We start from the raw sequence: 22,228 nt of genomic DNA, 5'->3' as shown, positions 1-22,228 counted from the left end.
GTCATCTTCCCCTGCCAATTTGTTTACACGAAGTCCTACACATCACAGGCTTCAAAACAATTCCTTTAATTTCGTTAAAAATGTTTTCAGTGAATGATGGTCTTTCGGTGAATTAAGACGTCGATACAATACGTCCGCAGCATTCATCTCCTCTGGCGTTCAATCTCAGAGAATAGCACAATGAATGGCATTATCATCGTTGTTACATCAAAGGAAGCAGTGGCTTTTGTCACGGGACCTTCTCAAATTACTGACCTAAATGAATTAATCACAGACTTTTGCTTCATAGCATTTGTGATGCAACGCTGTTCAAAGATTGTAAGCTGTAGAACGCTTTTAAGTTTCACAAATGTTTAACAGCGGAACTTTCTGAAACTGCCTAATTAAATATAAATGCTATTGAAATAACGAAAAACTCATAAATCCTTATTGAACTCCCACGGACTCCCATCATTACTAGTTTTGCTGTCAGTCTAGATAAGATACGAGAAGTAGAGAAATGTCAAAATGTAGGCGCTCTTTAGATAGGTTCTGGATAACCTTTCGGGAGAAAGCATTAAATTAATCTATAATATCAAACCTACACGTTATTTGAATAAAAATTATATAAAATGCCACATGGCTGCGTCTCGCAAACAAATCTTGTTAAAAGTTATCAAAACTTATAAAATAAATTAGAACAAACAAGTAAGTAATGTAATAGAAACAGCTTAGTCGCTACGTCTTAGGATTTCGTAACTAAATTCACTTAGCCGTTGTATTTACGCTTTGTATTAATGTTACTCTGAAACTTAAACATTTACACTTGATATTACTAACTCGATTTAAATACGGGCTCGATCCCTGAATCGTTAGTGCCAAGATATATCTTATGATAGCCCCGGGGGACGTCCGTGAGTCCATTACTATTAAAAGAGGGTTATCCATCATCCCTCGTACACCATGGCCCCGGGCGAATGTTCACTCGATACAAAATCGACTAACATCGGTCAAACGCGATTCGGTTAGACGCATTTCCCTATTCGTATCAATCATTTTTGCCGACTGGACTTTCAACGCGTTGAGGAAAATGTTTGAGGAAATATTGAAACCTGTCTAAAGAATTTGGATGATCATATTGCTCACTTTTTTGCCTACATATATTACACAATAGATGTGCTCGTTTCCGATCACGACGACAAAGAACGTGAACCGTCATCATACAAATAAAAAATAATTGTAGATACGTGATTGTTACATATTAATTCAAAAGACACCTTTTTGCTCCTTCATAGTACATTGTACTTTCTATTGATAACACCATATAACTGGCTGATATCCTGCACTCATCAATTGAAGCCGCATCTAGAGCCCGGAATATTCTGGGAATATTTTAGTAGGGAAACCCGATAACAATTTTCCATTCCGACCTCCAATCCCTCCCCAGCATGCGCACTTTCAAAAACATGAAAATCAAGAATAATTAACGCAACATAAACAGTGTGTAGTCAAACAAACATCAAGTCGACGTAACAAAATAAAATTCACAAGATTATATGTAACAGATACAGTGTGTTTCTTTGACTTTCAGAGCAGCGAGCGATGGATGAACTCTCTTTTATTTAACTTAGCCCTACTTCTGAAGCAAACAACATTGTTAAAACAAAGGCTTTGTAGCGCACCATTGTTTGTTCCAAACGTTCGTACATGTGGGGTGTAATATAACCGCTGGCAACACTCGAGGTTTGGGGAAACACGAAATATTGTCGCAAATCCATTGATTTATTTATTTTAAATCTCCGTTTGAGAAAATCTCGTTATGGTTTGCACGTGTCGCCGTGAGCTGAGACAAAAGGGGAAGCTGCAGATATTTGATAGTCTGTGTTTGCTGAGAGGGCGCCGCGACGCCTTCAATCCTATTTCAGCGGCGTGTCGGTGGTCGCGCAGATTGTGTTGCCGACTGTGCGCTCCAGTGTTGTGGGGAGACGTTTGATTGTTTGGGGATCAGATGTACAATCGATAACACTCGAGTTAAGCACCTACACAAACCATTTATTACGTTAAGCCATTTGTCATTTGGGTAAACGGATTCATTAGAAACTGTAAAATTGGTTTTAAATTAAATTAGTTTGAGGAAATACTCGATAAATAAACATGGAAAAAAGCAAACGCGTTGCGAGCACGAATTTTCATGGTACATAGTTTGATAGGTCTAAAAGTAATCATCGGAAGAAAAAGAGACCAAAATGACAAGAAGGGTCGAGCAAAGCGAGCACCTCTTTAAGAACTGACTCAAGAAGTAAACACAGAAAAAAGTGGTGACCGTAATAGTTACCGTTTATTAAATGAATGTGTATCACTGCGTAAAGTCTTACCAAGATTATTGATCTGAAGAAGAGGGCATACTCAAGTGAATTTAAATTATCAGAAGGTTTTACGTTTCCGCGTGACGTCGCTGCTGTAAACATTTTTATTGTACGATTATGAGTCGTCTCGATAAAACTGTACTTTAGAAGCGCTTGCGAACGTGAAAACAGTACTTCGGTTTTTACACAACATTGTTTGTTACGTAGTTACACATGTTTACGATTTCCGAGATGAAAAACGGTAGTCTGTAAAGAATGAAGAGGGGAACAACCCCGGTGATGTGTGGGTGACATTGACAAACGGCCTAGGCCTCGGCTCGTTAAAATCGTAACCATTTTTAACACGCATTCGCGTCACACAGGCACAGTTATGCGCCCAAAATTGGATTGGCTCCATCAAACAGCTTAACGGAGTTTCAACAAAAAGGCCCGTCACTGAATATCAGCTGGATAAAGTTAGCGAAGTTTCGGCGCACGCAGCCAAATGTTGTTTGAAACGTTTCCGACAGAACGCCGGGGATATCTACATAGTATGTATGTACCTACTTAAACAATCGCATCACACAATGGCAGCTATTACGCTAAATATAGTGAGGAACGTGCAGGACGTGTGTGGCAGCGCCGGCGCTTCAGTAGCGCCCGCCAAAGAACGTTATTTAATAATTTCCCTGTGAATCATATACCTAAGTAAGTTTATGATACATAAAAAAACCATACGACCTTGAGAGTGTTTTGCTACATTATATGACACAAATAAGGGGCTCGTCTCAATCAGTCGCATCACGCAGTTACGCCATAAACAATGACGCAGTTTAATTTCGTTTTCAAAACAACAACAATCTATTGCAAACAGATTGCGTTTTCCATGTACAATGACTCAACGATAAATATATTTTGTGAAATCCCAAATGATGTATTTAATCCAGCACGGACGCGCGCGAGCATACAACTACGCAGATTGCATTCTTAGGTTAGAAATTCCATGGTTTTCTCCATTATTACTTGGAAAATCTTTAATTGTCAGGGTGAGTTTAGAGGACGTCTGTCGCAGAAAATATGTTTTTTGTGCCGAACGTAAGTAAATTGATAATAGAGCAGGAAAAGGATCGGTTTTCTTAGAAAATATATGTATACTTCTTTGTTTCTTAAACTAATTGATGCCTTTTAACCTTTTAACAAGAGCAATTGGTCAATTGATGATTAGTGATGGATGTAATCAAAAGCCAGAATGTCTGACAACCAGTCTTAACGAGGGTATTAGGTTGCCCGAGTAACTGGGTTGAGCAGAGAAGATAGGCAATCGCGCCATGTAAAACACTGGTACTCAGCTGCATACAGCACTGATGTTGAAAATTATTTTACCAATATCAAAACCATCAGTAACACAAGTGAGGTATTTTGCGGTATGCCTGACATTTCCGGACACATAATTATTGCATGTTTCTCAACCGGCAATTTTTGGGGTCACTTGCTCTCTCAATGTCACAGATATTACTTGGAAGAACTCAAGGATAAATTCCAACGTTTTTGTAACACTAAGGGAATTTTGTTATTGCACCCTTTAACTATATCATCGTCATCATCATCTCAGCCATAGGACGTCCACTGCTGAACATAGGCCTCCCCCTTAGATCTCCACAGATACCTGTTGGAGGCGACCTGCATCCAGCGTCTTCCGGCGACCTTTATAAGGTGTTCTCGTGGTCTCCACTCCGGCACTTTTCGACACCACTTTAAATATGCAACCCCCTGTAACTGTAATGATAACCGAATCATTATTGTCAAATCGCCGAGTTGAGTCGCACAGTGGGCGGCAAGTACACGGTTGGTTATCGTTTAGTCATAGTTATAGTTGAACTCACTCTTAATGCCAGCAACGATATTTGATTTTGTATGGATAATTTGATATTAGACTATAGGGTTTATCCATACGGCGTCTAGAAACACCAGTCAGAATAGGTACTATGCCTGGCTGGTGTAGCTAGTCTTATTGCGTCTGGGAATTTACTGCAATATGTCATATTCGCCAAATTCTTTATGTATTTTCGTTTGCCTGTTACACAATTCACCGCAAACTATGTATTTGGGATTCCCAACTATTTTCCAAAGTTACCTATGTATTAATTCATAAATAGGTGTCTATATACTCAAAGACACACTAAACAGTCGGCCGACAGTCGACGCGATGGTTGGCAAAAATGTGTTTTTAGAAAATGTCGATTCCAGTTAAAGTTTTCAGATAGTTTGAAGCCGGCCATACAATCTACCTGATTTTTGCATATGTATATGTCACCGTAAGATTACAAACATCGTTAGATTACAATCTATCTCGAGAGATTGTAAACTGTCGAATTATTGTAAACCGTAACACCTGATTGCAATTTAACGCATTATTTTTCGCTATATTATAATCTATCGATGAGAAATTGTCAAATTGTCAACTGTCCGAAAGCTCTCCCTGATTGGTCAGTCTTTTTGTAAGATCGAGAGCGATGTAGAGCGGTCAAATTGTCAACTGGCGTAGAACGGAATGCATCTTGCGCGCTGATTGGTAGAACGTCAAAAAAGACAATGTTCTTTGGTTCTTTGCAACTCCCGGTGTCACACACACACAGCTCTTTGACGTGCAAAAATAAGTGACGGTTTAATTTTTTATAAAATCAAAAATTGTACTTAATTTTTAAGACTCATTACACACAATTAAAAATTGTATTAAAAATTGAAGTTAGTGACGAAAACGAATCGCTGCAAAACCGACTCCACGTAGTCTTGTCTGCCCTACCCCTAGAGTGCAATTCAAAACCGCGTAGGCGCGGAGGGGCGAGGCGGCCTGCGAGCTGAGGCGCAGGTAGTTTCAGCGCTCGCCGCCGCGGCTGAGGCTGGCCGGCACTGCCGGCCAGCAAGCCGAAGCTGCGGTGGTGAGCGTGAAAACCATCTGCGACGATAAGCTCGCATGGGACCGCCGGAGCCCCGCAGCGCCGGAGCCGTGACAGAAGTTATGCTTGCTGCATGTTGCATGCTTACTTCCATGCTGGGTCAATTAATATGGGATGTGTTATATTTTAAACAAAAAACTCAGTAGGTACGAGTTAAAAAATTAGAAGGTAAATAAATATTTTTATGATGTCATTTAATAGTATTTAAGAAGTTTACTGTTAGAATGCATGCTACAAATTTAGATGCAAAAAATAACCATCATGCTGAGTTGTATTTAGAGTGGAAGATAACTCGTGGCTAAGATAGTATTACTAAGATGCTCGACGCTTTATTAATTGTGGCTGACTTAGTAATTTAGAGGGCAACATACATTTTTGGGGGCGAATAATGATATTAAAAAGAAGCCTGTTTAATTAACACCCCTTTTATTTTATTTTTAAATATTAGTTTGTATTTGAAGACAAAATACCTAACTGTATTTTTATAAGAGTTATTTTTATATAAATTTAATACTTGAAGAATTTTTGAAGAGCATTTATTTTATTTAACTGACACCTCTATTTCATTCCTAACTCTACGGGAACTCCATGGGAACAGAACGGCTGGTCGTGATTGGTCGATCTTACAAAAAGACTGACCAATCAGAGAGAGCTTTCGGACAGTTGACAATTTGACAATTTCTCATCGATAGATTATAATATAGCGAAAAATAATGCGTTAAATTGCAATCAGATGTTACGGTTCACAATAATTCGACAGTTTACAATCTCTCGAGATAGATTGTAATCTAACGATGTTTGTAATCTTACGGTAACATATATATAATATGCTTACCACCATTCATCTTCATACTGATTTTCGAGCCCAAACAAACTATCGGCCGACTAGAAGTTTGCAGTCTGGGAACTCTTAGTATTCAGCTCTACCAACACCATTGATTTGATGCTAATGTTGTCAATTGACGTCACAACTCGTGGTTTATTTACAACGTGCACATCCAAGAATCAAACGCAATGTCCTGACGTCCACATCACACAATGCAGTGCACGGAACAAGGGAACTTACCGATAACTTATCGAAAAATACTCTATTATCCTCCACTGAGTCATAGAAAACAATAGATAGTTTGATACTATTTGTTTTGTTGACAATTTTAGTTCCTGGTCCTAAGAAATGTAAAATGAGACGTCCAAAATGATCAGAGGACGTATATCATGACTCATTGTAGTGATGAAATGTTTTGCACTATAACCCACTTGTTTTTGAAGTAACGGATAGTACCTATCTATTACGTGAATGATCGGATACGTTAGGGAAGGCCTACATAATAAAAACCCGATAACCACGCTGGGCATTTCAATGTTTCACGTGCTCACTCTATGACAATCGCATGATATTCCTGACACGATGTTACTAAGAATCCTGTTTCCAGAAACTGAAATGTTAATAAACACTAATGTCGTCTATAAGTCAATTTTAATGTTAGGTAAGTACTTCTTAGTTACTGCACTTTTGATTTTCGCTGGAATAGAATTTGTAAAAAAAAAATATACCGGCCGAATTGATAACCTCCTCCTTTTTGGGAAGTCGGTTTAAAATTCAATAAAACCCAAAGATCGCTCAAAACACAGAAAAGGCAATAACTGTAAAAATAATTAATTTAAAAGCACGACAAACAGTCCAATTAAAGTGCAATGAGGGCCCAGTGTTACCCATGCATACAAAACATTCTTCCCCAAGAAAAATAAAACAAACTTGACTTGGAAAATACAATAACCCTGATAGCTAACCGTCTTATTAAGTGACCAGTGATCTCAAGTCATTTCCTGTAGGCATTCTTGCAGTCGCGCAGGTTCAATGCTCGACTGTAAAACTTTATCCTGTTCGGGATTGGCTCCGTCTAAATATAGAATGCACATAATGGCAGGAACACAGAGTCTTTATAGAACTCAGAAGCTAAGGCATACGCAAGATCGGCGCAAAATGTCTTCACAATTGACATTCTTTCTAGCTATGTCACCTACACGATCCATCCATCGTATCTTTGTCCACGCCTGTGGTACATAATTTAGTTATTTTATCGGTATTACAAAGTTCACGTATTTCCATTACCAAAGTCCACATTTCTCGTTTTTCCCATCTTCGATATCCTATAAGTAGGTAATGGATGTAAATTAATTTCTAACTAAATATTTAACGGACAAACCGCAATTACAGGGAAATCCGGATTCCCACATTATTAATAGTGATAAAAATGTAGTAGGTATATTATTAATTCAACCGAACGGAAATACCTAAATTAACAAGGTTCTGCCGCCGGCGTCACTCCATTTTGTCCAGTGCCGATAACATAATTTCTCCATCCATGCAGATTTACATAATAGGAACATGGCTGACATTGTTGACTTCATCTGAGTAGAATGATAGAATTTGATTAATGATATGGGTATTTTTAATTACTCAATAGCTCCAAAGGTTGCACGACACACAAACAAACACTTAAAATTATTAATAAACATTCATAGAAATTAGACGGAGGAACGCTGGGAAACCCATGACGATTTAAATTTGTGCCAAAAATACCAGCTCTAATGACATTCTCCCATTCGAGTTCATTTCTAAGAATATCTGACTACTTATTTATATACTGGGAATTCCATGCAGTTTTTTAAAAGCACTTTTATTGTAAAACCGTTGTTTCCCGGCCTTTGTGGCGGCTTTATTATTGTTTAACGAAGACATTGTTAGGACATAAATGCAAGCTTTTGTACTTCCGTAGTTTTGTAAGTTTCTTAAATTACGAAATAGTTGTGAAATAATAACAGTATACTTGCAACATAATTAAAGTCTTTAAATCGTGTTGCAACGGCTTATCACAGCAAACCGCATTAGACATATTTGGTGTTTGTGAACAGTGTTTAAGTATATATTTAAATACTTATCTTAAGAACAACTCATCTTGTAGTTGCTCAATTTCAAAATTATTATGAAAGATTATACTCTTGCAAAATAACCCAAGAAAGTCAAAAGTCCAACTTAAAAAAAAGATTGGGAATCTTTTATGGACCAAACTATGTGTGTCCTATCTTTCATAAGTAATTATTTACATCATTGTGCATGCATGCGCTGATACACATTAAATCCCGCAATGGTCATCTACTATAACTACGACTTTATATGTACAAGTGCTTACGAGATGGTAATTGGGCGGCAGCATCTATTACGTCGACTGTGATAGCCCACACACTAATAATGGATTATTGTAAATGCAATTAAATTGCAATATAAAATAATGGACAATGCTGCAGTCCCATATGTGTTAGATCGGGTAAGGTGCTACTGCGTACATATTTTACGAATTACTTAGGGTCTATTATTATGATAGAACGATCTACCAATTCCTTACACCAAAAGTTCCACGCCTAGGCAAAAAAATACATTCAATTTTAACAGCACATCGATTTATACTGTTATCGTTCAAAAGGAGCCAATCCAACTTTTTCTCGTTAATAAAACATTTCTATTGGGCGAAGACGTTTGACAAATGCCGGATACCATTGGGTGGGTCCATTTATCAAGGCTGCTTGCTAGTCAGCCGGCAGCTAAGTAAAGGAGCTGGTTCATCATAATTCCTCGAACAGTGGCTCGCTACTTTGGCATCTCGCCAGCCAGAGATGACGCTGCGACTCAGCACTTCTGTAATCCTGCTAGCTGATCCCGAGTTTTTCGCGGACAATGAAAATAACTGGAAGTAAACTTGTTTCATCGTCTTAGTTGAAAGTTTATTGTTGTCTCGTTTTGAGGTTTCCTTTTAGAGTGATAAAAATATCTAGGTGAATCATGTTTAGAATATTCACGGAGGACAAAAGTAGAGAATATCCGTCATTCCGTAAAAACAACTTCCTATTTCGCTATTTTAAATCTCAATATTTTGATAATAAATATTATCGGTACACCTTTCATATACCCGGTGGGTTAGCCCCACGGCAAGCCATTGATTTGTTTGAATTTTGGGTGTAACATGTAATGTAATGTTGACCATACCGATATAAATGAATAATTTTATCCCCCAATTTAAAATTAGTCTCCATACCTATTAGTTTTTGTGCGATAATGCCACATCATTATTTTGGCACTCCAATCGCAACGAATTTCTATATATGTACCTATAATGCACTCGCCATTATCTTGTGGTTAGCCGTAATCTATAAACTAGGTACCTACGTGGGTATTAAAATACAGCATACATACAGCAGTGAATTAATTGAGGAAAAATAAAATTGCATCGAGTATTTTACGATGAGAAACTCCACGTAGGTACCTACTGAAGAATTTTAGAAAGTTATCTTACAGAGCATGTGTAGCTTAAGATAACTTTAAGGTTTATTACGGCTACGTAAAAGATACTTTTCACAGTGATAGACAACAAATCCGTACCTACTTCCATCCTATAGGTATAGAATTATGACACATTAGGAAAAGCTAACCATTTAACTTGAAAAGTTCATAAACTATATCAAAGCTCTGCCATGACAATAAAACAGAGTACCTAACTTCATATATTAAATTAAATAATAGCAACTCTCAAACTAGGCATGAACTAACATGGCTGCCGTGAGCTCAGTCAGCTAACACACATAAAAACTGGCAAACAGCATAGTTAGCACTTTGTGTTGACCGTTCATACATCAGGATTGAAGCTTCAACACAACAAATGTTCTGTCCTCGTCGACAATTAACGAACATAAATATGCTAAAGCCTTCGTAACTCCATCTGCATTGTATTTTATCGCTAGTCTGATGGACATGTCATTATTCTTTTTTAAACTGAGCTTTATTTTTGTTGTAGTTTTTTTTTGGGCGTGCACCTTATTATAGATACCAATAGGACGATTAAAGTTTTTCCGTATTAGAACCACAAGCTATTTCCACGAGCTATTTTTAATTAAAATGGAGAGTTTAGCGTTCTCTAGGATCCCACTTTTGTCAATGCCAAATTTCAACTTTCAACTCAATGGGTTCAGACATCGTTCGGAAATTCTAGTTAACAAATCGTAATATTAAGATGTATTACCTCAGTATTGTTTTAATCCTTCTATTTCGTAGTATGACTAATTTGAAACTGAATAGATGACGAATTGACGATCACAATTTTATTATACTAACAAGCAATCGTTTTTTTAGTCATAAGAGGAGCAGATAAAAGGGTCAAGTATTTTTTCTGATGAATCTGAACTTACACATTGCGACCTCATTTCAAACAACTGACAGCACATAAGGATAGTGAGCAGCCTCGCACGGGTTAAACCCTCACCCCACCTGAACTGGTGAAAGTTACAAAGAAACCGCTCCATTGTCTTCTAATGACTACGTGACTGTTTCTTGATGAGGATATGATTAATTGGACAGTCCTGCACTATACGCAATCTAGTTCATGAATAAAAACATCAGTTTCATGATAAAATTGGGTAACCAAACCAACGTAGGGACTTCCCTGAAACATATTCCCACAAACAATATTCAGTAATAATGTAAGCTTTATAAGTTTCATTATTTAGTCATATTTATCTACAATGGATCATAGCTTATTACAGGTACTTCAATAGTTCAATACCACTTGGATGTAGTGTCTATTGAAGTGAGTAATAAGTACTTACTTAAAACCACTAATAATTGAAATAAAATGTGGTTTGCTTATAAATGAAAAAAAATACAGCTTATTAGATATATCTCCACTTGAGGATTTGCAGGCTGCAGACTGTTTTCAGTTTTAAACAAGAAAGAAATATTTATACTAAAGACTAGTTACGCTAAATAGAGCTGATTGATATCAAGACCCCAACAAAACGTACTATGTAGGTAATTTCCCCAAATACTCACTTTCACTCCCTGTATTTTAATAGCGGATGTTCATTTTATCTACATATCAATCAACCATATCATACTTAGGTAAAACACATCATAAGTGACACAGCACATACCTACAGGAAAATGATATATGGGTTTGAAAAAACTGCTATCCTGACCGGTTCCTCCAAAGCCATGAGTCAAGCACCTCTCATCAGAACTGGTCGAAGTTTACTACGCCTTACTATCAGTTTACAAACAATGCATGAGGAAAAACATGGAAATTATATTAGCACTTACTTACAAAATGGGTTTTAGACGTCTTGAGTAACCATCGTTTTGTTTACACCGTTGTGGTCAGACACGTGGTGAATGATAATTGCTAATAAATACGGGTTGATTTTAAGAGTGTTCTGGAACTGAAAGGGTCACTTATTTGTGGAAAACTAGAGAAGAGAGAGTACTTTTGATGATTTACTAAACAGAAAATAATATGGCAAACTATGTTTGATTAAATACGTCATGTACGTAAAAGTTTTGAATACAATTGCGCTGGTAATCCGATCTTTATATTTTTATGCTCTCTATGTAATATTTAGTATGTTCGGGTGGTGCGAAACGGTAGCGGCCGAGTGAGCCGGAGTTTGCCTATTATTACCTACATTATATAATTATTTTGGTAAGGCATGGATAACCTTTAACTTTGTAATTATAAAAAGATATAAGAAATGACAATTTATTTCAGAAAACTTACAACAATAAGGAAAAGAAATATTAGGTACATATTCAGCTGAATCGAAATTCCCCGATGATAAAAACATCATGCTATGGGCGACCCTAAAAGATAAATACCACGTCATAGACAAAAGTAAAAGAGCAATCATTCATAATTGTTTGTTTGAGATCAACATTATCAATGTAATTACAACAGCTATCAAATCTACCAAATAATCAAATCAACATCCAGAACTGCTACTGGTGAACGTAGTGCCTTTGAAACTCCAAACATCCTGGTCTTGTACTGCGTATTATCCCTAACAGACAATCAGCACTTCCCCAACAAACACATTTAAATTCGGGACTATTACTTCCTCATAGAAAACCCATCTACCTTATATAGAATCCGCAGTTATAAAGAGAACCGTTATGATGACTATTGGACCATAAGGGAAGTACCGAAACCAAATACGAGTGAAAATACTTCAAAAGAACCCCGCAGCCTTAAAATTCCATTCCGCGTTCATCGAACCAAAACAATGCATTTCCAATCTACACAAAACTTGCTAAACAAACAGTTGCAAACGAAAGGCCACGAAAAAATGTTCGCATGTAGGCTGCCGGTGCAATCTGCAATTGATTTCGCCCCTTCGTCTGCCGAAGCCGCTGCATTCAATGGAAGCGGCTCCAATGCTCCATGTCGGCCGAAATGTGAACAATAGCGCTCCATAAAACTTTATAGGTCCTTACTAGCGTGTCGCTCGTAAATCGCTTAGCTCGAGTCGTGCTTAATAGCACCGCTTTGCTTTATGACGCCTTTGTATAAGACCTAAATTGTGCCTAGATATTGCTTAACGGGATACCCCGTAACCTCTAATGTCATCAAAACATATGTTTTTTGAGGAATTTACGTGCGCGGTAAGTTTTGGAATCACAAATATGAGGAAAACGGATTCGTTCTTGAATTTCCAATAGCATAAAAGAACTGGGAAAATTGAATGTCGGTCAAGGCCGTATATTTAGGTACACCTTGGCAAGTTCAAATATGTATACCTAAGTTGTCCTAAGTTCTAGCAATAATACAATAATTGAAAATAATAGTTTTATAAAAAGGAACACGGGGTTTCCAGCTCAAGTTTATGTTTAAGATGACAAAGCATTTGCAATGATACAAAGGTATTGCACGATGATGACAAAGTCTTGATTTTAAAGATAAATAGGCATTGAGAGTCATGGCAAACATCCAGAAGCGACATTCAGCACGTGCCATCAGATGGAATATTTACTCATTTGTCATCTAATTACGATAAAAGTCTGTAGGTAAACTCCGTAACCACAAAATACCCTACTATAAAGATCACAAACAATTCCACACAACACTGAACTAGGAAAGACCATCATACCTATAACCTTCATAGAAAGAGCTTTGGAACAAAACAAATCTTTCTAATTATAAATCCTTGGACAAAGACTCATAGCAACTATTCAACAATGAATCGATCCACTTACTCAAAGCATACCGACATTAATAACCGTTGCGGTTAAATCCAAAAACATGAGAACAATAAAGAGTTTAAACTAACTAACCGCGGTTCTTGGCATTTGGCTCGTTGACCCGGGTCAAGAGCAGGATGCTCACAGTTTACTTAGAAGGTTTTCCCGCCAACCACACCTACAGGAAAATGGCGGCGAAATTGTTAAACTTTATTATGGTCTCGCGTTACGGGTGGCTATGATTAAGCCGCCAAAAGTGGAGTGAGACCACACACCTGTTAAACTGTTTTACCAATATGTACATGCGAAAGTATCTAGGTAACTTGTTGTGTCAATCTTTTCGGTAGTACAATCGGAAGGTTAAAATCTCGTATAAGGACAGTCCGAATAGTAAATGACTGTGCTTTCCGATACAACGGAAATAGTTTACCTAGAATCCAGGCCGACGAGTCTCTTAACCCTAATACCATGCGGTAAACGCGCCGGATTATTCAGAATAACTGAATGTGCTCCAAATAACTTATTTGTTTTGACACAATATTAAGAAAAGCTGTCGTCATCGGCTTTTTTCAAACGCGAGGAAAATAACAATATTGTGACATGGACTTCCCTTGAGTCAATCATTCTTATCTCTAACAAAAAAAACGTCAAGTGCGAGTCAGCCCCGTGCGCGAAGGTTTCCGTACCCCCTAAAATATTTATTACAACATAGTTTCCAGCATTTGTTGATATAGCAGCAACAGAAACACATCACCTGTGAAAATTTCAATTGTTTAGCCAGCATGGTTCATGAGATACAGCCCGGTGATAGACGAACGGATGGACAGATACGGTCCCGTCGAAACTTGTACTTCATGAAAAATGTATGAAGGTACAAATAAACTAAATGCTAACTTCTTGTTAAAATAAGTACCTATGTAGGTATACCTATATTATTTCAGTTTTCAAACAAAGAAACTCTTCATCTTTATACTATTTTAGTATGATGAAACAAGATAAAGAGATATAACATTTTTTCAGGTCTCTGAGACAATCGCTAAAACCTTTTGGGAACAAGAATAAAACTAGTAAAAGGGCAAACTGTTTAACTTGTACACCAAACCTCTTGTGACTGAAAACTACAATTTTATTCTAATAAGAAAACTCATAGACAACTTAGAGAAAATAATATTTGCACAAAACTCGAGTTGTACTAACAAGCGATGATGACACAGCAGTAAGTAATTAATTAAGTTTCTAAGTTTAAGTTGACGGAGTCCGACAGACGAGCTCTCGGACTGTTCGCTGGAACCGCCTCGCCAAGGAAACCCATTCATTAAAAGGTTGACCAACTTTATGAAACTTACAAAGTTAAAACTGTTTTAAAGAAATTTTTAAAAGCTTCTGACTGAAAAGTTTTTATCGATTGGTCAAATATTTTAGTTACTTTTTCTTAAGTAGCTCACTTTTATTTAAAGTTTTTCTACTGAAGTACGGACTGATTTTTTTTTACATTTATGATCCAAAGCGATGTTTCTCGTATTTTTACTAATGACACGCCTTGATCTTCAAAAAATACTAATTACCAGATGTTTTCCTAGGTTTGACTAGCATCCCGTGAGCTACTTCCCGCACCCGTATAAAAAGTAGCATTCTTTGCTCTGACCCTAGAATCTAGCTAGAGTATTTGGGCGACAAACAATTAAATCATCTCAATAGATACGTTTGGCGTAAAATTGCTACTGATATAAGTGGAGTTTCTATCGCATTTCAAAATTAATAAGGGAAAAATAAATGCTAATATACTTTTAGATTAAACAAAAAACCCGCATGCGGAACCTTTAAAGTCAATGATTATTTATTGTTTGCAGATAAATGTCAGGACTGCCCGAGCAACAAATAGGTACCTAACTATTGTTACTTAATCATTTATCAGTTTATGACTCATGCTACAAATACATTTAGATAAAATCTTTATACGTTTACCATTGAGATAATTAGTGTATTGTACTCTTTGATGAGTAAAATAATTGAAGAATATACTGACACATACACAACATACTTACCTACATTAGTTTAAGTGGCTCAAACCAACACTCGTCGTATCATCAGGATATCAAGTGGAGTCCTAAACAAACCCTTGCTAACTAATCCAAACAGAGATACAATACAGCCGACCCTCACCTCTGCAACATAAAGCATTGATCACACAAGTAGCGAGTGGGGGAGAAACCCCATGGACCCTGCGGTCAGCTGATCGACCTCTTGTGTGACACGATGAAACTTCGCGGGTTTTTTTTGGCATGTTAAGCGTTTTGATGATAATGCGGTCTGGTAGTAAGGTCGTCAACATACCTCAGAAAATATGCAAATGACAAGTTAAAAAAAACAGCTGTGTCGTTTTTTTTTAATAATCATTCCATTCCACGAGTTGTCATTCTGGTGTTATCGGACGAAACTAAAACACGTTGTATTTAAAAAGATTTAAGGAACTCCACGAAGAACTCTATAGTGTATGAAGATATAGTGTTTTTTTTATGTTTTACCAAGTTAAATACCTATAAACAGTCTTATCATAACTGAGTGAAATTGTAACACGGATAAGGCTGTATTCAAACCAAACTGACTGTCTAATGTGAGCAGGCTTACTGTGAGCCCCAGTGTAAACGTAAAATGGCAATCGGCTGCAGAATGTCAGCGTCTACGCATAGCGTTATAACGTATCGTCGGTCGGTTATATCTGAACGAAAAAGTGAGTATGCATGGAAATACAATAGACTGCGTAACGGTGGCAGACAGTCTGTTTGGTGTGAACACAGCTTAAATCCATGTACAAAGGCTTGTAAGTAACATTGTGTCAATGACCTCAAAAACTTGGAAAAACTGAAAATGATAATAATCCGATCTTGACATTTTGGATTAACCCAACATATTATATGGGTGTTGTTCTGTGAAATAACATATTTAAATACATTGTAGGTAATAAAACAGCTAAGTACTCGTAAGAAATGCGCTTAAATAGCAACCTTCGATATAATCAGAAGCTGCATTAATGCACTTCTCTTCCCGTCAATTAATTATTAAAGCACTATTTTTTACCATAACTGTCTTCAAAATTCTGAATGCCAAACGTCAATCAACTCTTAACGTTTGATAAAATTAGCATAGCACAAATCGATCGTACAACTATGAGTATCTACATATAATTATCAGTGTGTAGACCTGTTCACTCAAAATCCTCTATTGTGTCTCCACACAATTAAGGCAATTAATGCAAGGTCATTGATTTGAGCGCGACGTATTTTGATGGGTCTATATAAAAGTGACCTATTACTGTTTAATCAGAAATAAGCTTGGTCAGTAAGTAGTGACAGTGCACTCAAATAATTTTCCAACTAATATGCAACAGTTAAAAGTTTAGTATGGTATAGTTATGGATACTGAAGGGAAAAGACACACCTTCAACACGGGTCACAATTTTGACTCGCCAATCACGCTTGTAAATAAAAAGCAAATTTTAACCTTTGACCAACTAGGACATCTTACCTATTATGTATATGAATTAATCAGGTAGTGTGAACTTTGGAGCTTTAAAGCGTGCTAAGGTTCATGTGGTATAAAATATTGTTAAGATCGCATAAAATGACGCCAGAATGTTGAACCATCTTCATCATCAGCCTTTTTATATTCCCCTGCAGGGAACAGTCCTCTTCTCACACAGATAAGGTTCAGATTCATTACACGCTTGATCCAGGAGGATTGGCGATTCTGGTTTACTAGACATTTTGACTAGACTGATATACCTATAAATTACAATAACTTAGAATAGATTTACACACCCTCGTACTTGGGAGACTGGTGGTGCTCTAACCAGAAGACCAAGACCACCACTGAGAAGGTTAAGCGGCAGTAATCAAAAATGGTCTAGCTACTACCCGGTAACGTTATCTCATATCTCGTCTGATTAGGCATAAAAACATGTTTGATTGCAAACAAGTCATTTCATTAAACTGTATTGATAGTACAACCTTCAATTATTCCACTATCTGTGTGTGATTACAGTCATTGATGATAATGGGCTGGGTTTTCCAGCTGGTTTTACCAGCGTCCGCGCAGTATACCAACTTCTCGACCCTACTGTTCATATCTAAAACAAACGTAGTATCGAACGTTTGTTATATCCGACTGTTCCAGCTATGCATAACAATCTGTGGATCATAATTCCTGAATTCTTCCTTGAGCAGAAAGGTATAAATTTATCCAGAATACTCTGAAGATCTGGACGAAGCATTAGGCCGCTCTTCAATTCCAAAAAAATAAACAGAGTTTTATACGTGACAAATTGACGACAAATCTGCCTCGTGTCAATGTGCAATGGTTTCAACTATCAACTATTGGTAGGTACATATCTGAACCGGTCTTTTAAACTATGATTGTACCTATAGTCAGGATTACTACACCTGTCTAGTAATTCCACGTGGAGATTCCTAATATCATATTGATGACGAAAATAAAATAAAATGTTTAAAGCTACAGACAAACGAAGCAGGTTTCAATATAGAGAGTCCAACCGGATCAGGCAGTTGGATTTCCCACCACATATGTAGGTTGTCCGTGCTGCTGTCAGGGTTGTACGTATTGACAGATTACTTTTTGAACAACTACTATACTGGAACAAGAAACTCTGCAAAGATATCTTATAATTTACTTAGCCAAAAATCTGGCAAACTCACAAATGGCTACCAGATACCTACATTCGGTTGTGATAACAAAGATCCTTTATTAACTGATCATATAAATAGGAATACAAACAGACCAGACCCGCACAGTAAACATGGATGCTAAAAATACAATAAGATTTTCGCCAAACCACAATTTTAATTTCAAATGTACAGAACCCTAATGAGCACGAATGCGGTTTGAGTCGTAAAATGTTATATTTATCAACGGGAAAAACCAAATTTGAAGTACATACTACGAGTATGGTACACGTGCTGTGAATCACAGGGCACATTGCAACTGGTATTTTTGTTTACTAAAAAATATGCATCCGGCGTGAACTTTTCTATTCTAGTAGCAACAGAACGTCAAATTCGTCATGTTGCTACTTCAAAAGAGTAGGCACTGAAGCGAAAATGATTAGGTATATTGCTCATATCATGGAAATACTCCGCCAAATAAACAATTTGATAGCGTACTGACAAGCAATGGGTAAAATCTTCTGGAAATTACGTTGCTGAGGGAAATTCAATAAAAGGTTTGCAAGCGCGGAAAATCACATTACCTTGTTCTTTTTTTATGTCAGGACAATACAATACAACAATAAAACGAAATAGAATTGATGATGCCATAGTGAACATGTTTACCAGGGAGGTATAAAGGTCGCAAATTGTTTAGGAAAAGTTACTTATTTTTAATTGATCATGATGATGATCGCACTAGCATAAATGAACCAAGCATACTTATTACAATAGTCCCGGTCGATGAAACGGAACCAAAAGCATACTTCACATAGGATAGACGTAGGTACACTCAGACAACGAACAGTGGCTAATTACGCACTACATAAATAGGCCCGATTTAAGACCTTAGTTCATAAGTCATCGATCTACCCTGCCCCTAAAACGGCTTACTTCAAGCAGAAGGTCAAGCGGCTGTTCCCACGTTAACTGGTCGGATATCACCAAATTATAATATGGGTCGTGGGAATTTCTAAAAAACGACCATCCCAAAAAAAAACACATTGACATAACTCAGCGTTAATCACTGTACATACCTGTATCCCTTAAGGTATTTCCCATCCGTTTAGATGTAGAAATAATATTAGTACGTTTATTAATTCGAACTAGGTACATCTATTTTGTTGATGGTGAGGTGGCACCGGACAAGAACTCGATAAGCTCTTTAATATTAACCACAGAATGGGAAATACTAAGCTGGGATGATAAGAAAGTTAAGTCAGCTGAAGGTGGATTTCGATTTAATCATATAATATTCATGTTGGTTACTCAACTGCCCGTCAAATCCCTGTCCATTATGAGTACCGAGAAGGATACAAATCGTATTCCGGACATACGTACTTCAAAAGCTGAAAGCAATCTCTTTATGTACATATTTGCTGCAAAAATACTGAAAAGCAGTCACAGTTTACTCCATCGGGCACACAAAGCGATCCCTGGCACAAACACTCAGTTATATGGTGTCAAATTACGTATTCCTGTATCGCGTTCATAAAATGGCTCGTTATGAATCAAAAATCCATTTGTGCAGCGCTGTTTCGTTCATATTCGCACATTGGAGCCATCGTATTACAGGGCCCGCGGGCGCTGCGATAACTGCTTTGTGACGTCACATGGCATGACCAAATACTACAGATAATTCACCCCAATTAAAATATTAAGCTGCACTATTAACAACTATGGTCCAGTACATTGAATAAAACCAATTAGTTGGCGGGGAATTGATTTACGATCACGTGCGATATTCAAAATGGCGCCCGTAATTTTAATTAACGTTACATGTCAGCAGGATATTAGATGCTGTACATAATTTAATGCATTCTGAAAGATGGATTTATTATACCTTCGTAAACAAATGTACTTTAACGACATATAATTTTCTTAACGTTGAATACAAGACGACGTTTCCTACAATGAGTTATTCTTATGGAAATATCTAGGTACTAATGGTGTTGAAAGAAAACAAAATTTTCTTCATCACATCGTATCAAATGTCTGTTCAACTTGTATTGTTTTTTTTTTTTGTGATTTTATAATATTCATTTCGGATACAATGAATGATAACCTTTAAAAACATTCTAACATATTTACACTGTAGTGTAGATCTGTACAATAAAGCCCGAATTAAACCAAAACAAGTAAACTTTCTGGCTTAAGTTTACATGTACTCACATAAACAAACGTTAGTCACTCGGCATTGATGCGAGTACAACAGCTCATTTTATGACATTACAAATGAATACTAGATAAGTGAGTAGTATTCACGAGAAAAGTGACGTCAGGGCTGTGAGCTCACGAGAGTGTCGTCATCATCGTCAACGCTGACACGGTCGATGACCTCTGAGGTAACGTGATTGTTATGACGTATATTATGACTCGTTTACTGGTCGTGATGCAGGCTACATCACTTTATTCGGCCTATCGCCGTGCTCAGCGGGACTACGCCTACAGAATCAAATCTACCGCCACCTCGCATCGCTTGCAACGGGCTCGTTAGCAATGTGGGCGTCACTCGCTATTCCAGTACAAAAGTTCTTCCACTTAGGGAGGCAACTAGATGACCCTGTTGCGTGCTGCCCCCAGTATTGTGTTGCGGTAGGCCTTTTGTTCAGATACATACATAGATAAAACACGCCGTAATTGGTTTTGGCAGGCAACAGCTGACCATGAAGTGATTATAATAAAAGTGTAATCTTTGACCTCTTATATTAGATAGGTAGGTATATCCCCATACATTAGGCATTGGTGTAGGTAAGTGCGGGGCCAAAAAAACCCGAATCTAAAACCGGATACAGCTCAATAATTACAGTTCGGTACAACGTACAACACGTTGAACTTTTGGACTTTGAATAAGCGTAAAACCACAACATTTGCATTTATCCTACTCTTAAATAGAAGTTTGTTAGACACGAACAATTAGCAAAAAACACATTTGTCTGTTGCCTCGTTGCTACGTGGAAGGAGGACAAAGTAAGGGAAACACCTCGCGTGTTAGCTGATTACAACTATAAACTACCTGTTTGCGTCAACAGATAAAATACATGCCTACCTGTTATCACTTGATTATAATTTCTATTGATGATTTAATACTTGGTTGGAGTCGGAAAAGCCCAAATTACACAAAACATCAGATAGGTACGTGAATGTACAAGACCTGGCCATCTTATCAGAATTGCGCATTTTTATTTCCGATGACTTGGCAATTCGCAGTAAATGTTGCCACGTGATAGGTAGGTATCTCTTCTGTGACCTGGACTTCATCACCACCGCTTAATATTTGGGAAAGGCCAAATGAATACAACTCACAGCCGGAACTGGCATGTTGCTCGGATTTCCAATTGCATAAAATATTTTCGGTATATCGGACAGGTAGGTAGGGTCATTTCGCCTGTTGGCGACCATTTAGTGCAGTTGGCAAGTTTGACGGCGATAATAAAAATGCTCCAGCACTCATTTCCATGTCAAATTTGTGTAATGTATTCCTTATATACTCTATTTTAAGATTAAATTTCAGTTGTATTAGAAATATCTTACGTTTTCTATTTAAATCGATAAACCTCAAAATTAGGCGTTTTACCCAGTTTGCGTCCACAAAATCCAATTCGCGTCCACCCATGGTCCAGTTCGCGTCCAGTAGCTTAGAAAAGGAATATAGGGGTGATTTTTTTAAGAATTAATAAAGAAAGATTGTATTAGATCAATTTCTTTATTTAACAATAAACTTAATTATTAAAAGTCAACATTATCATCATTTAAAATTCACTTTAAAAAATAAAAATAATTCTTCTCAACATTGGTTTAAGTAACTTAAAATAAGATTAAACAGTATTTTTTTTTTATTAAGATATATACGTCGTTATAATTAAATTATATTTTAAATATTTAATTATAATTTAATTATAACCACGTATATACATATATATATATATATCTTAATAAAAAAATAGAAAAATTATAATTTAATTAGAACCACGTATATATCTTCATAAAAAAAATATAATTTAATTATAACCACGTATATATCTTAATAAAAAAAATGTACTGTTTAATCTTAATATATTAAGTAATTTCATTTAAGATAAGTTCTTCGGATACAGGAAAAAAGAAGGAAAAGACAACATACACAGAAGAAGACTTAAAGAAAGCATTAAATGATATTCGAGAGAAGAA

The 22,228-nt window shown here is 36.9% G+C and overlaps 1 long non-coding RNA gene across 1 annotated transcript in view; it reads left to right on the top strand.

Annotated features, from left to right (window-relative positions):
* The window catches only part of LOC135117735 (uncharacterized), a 283,146-nt gene extending 261,348 nt beyond the window's left edge, over positions 1 to 21,798 (top strand). The window contains exon 2 of the long non-coding RNA XR_010277095.1: positions 21,432 to 21,798. This is a non-coding gene — a long non-coding RNA (uncharacterized LOC135117735). The remainder of the gene's footprint in view (positions 1 to 21,431) is intronic.
* Positions 21,799 to 22,228: the final 430 nt, after the last annotated feature.

Source organism: Helicoverpa armigera, chromosome 13, assembly GCF_030705265.1.
Source record: "Helicoverpa armigera isolate CAAS_96S chromosome 13, ASM3070526v1, whole genome shotgun sequence".
Lineage (NCBI taxonomy): Eukaryota > Metazoa > Arthropoda > Insecta > Lepidoptera > Noctuidae > Helicoverpa > Helicoverpa armigera.
Note: the sequence above shows the minus strand (reverse complement) of the source record. Positions and strands in the feature narration are given on the sequence as shown.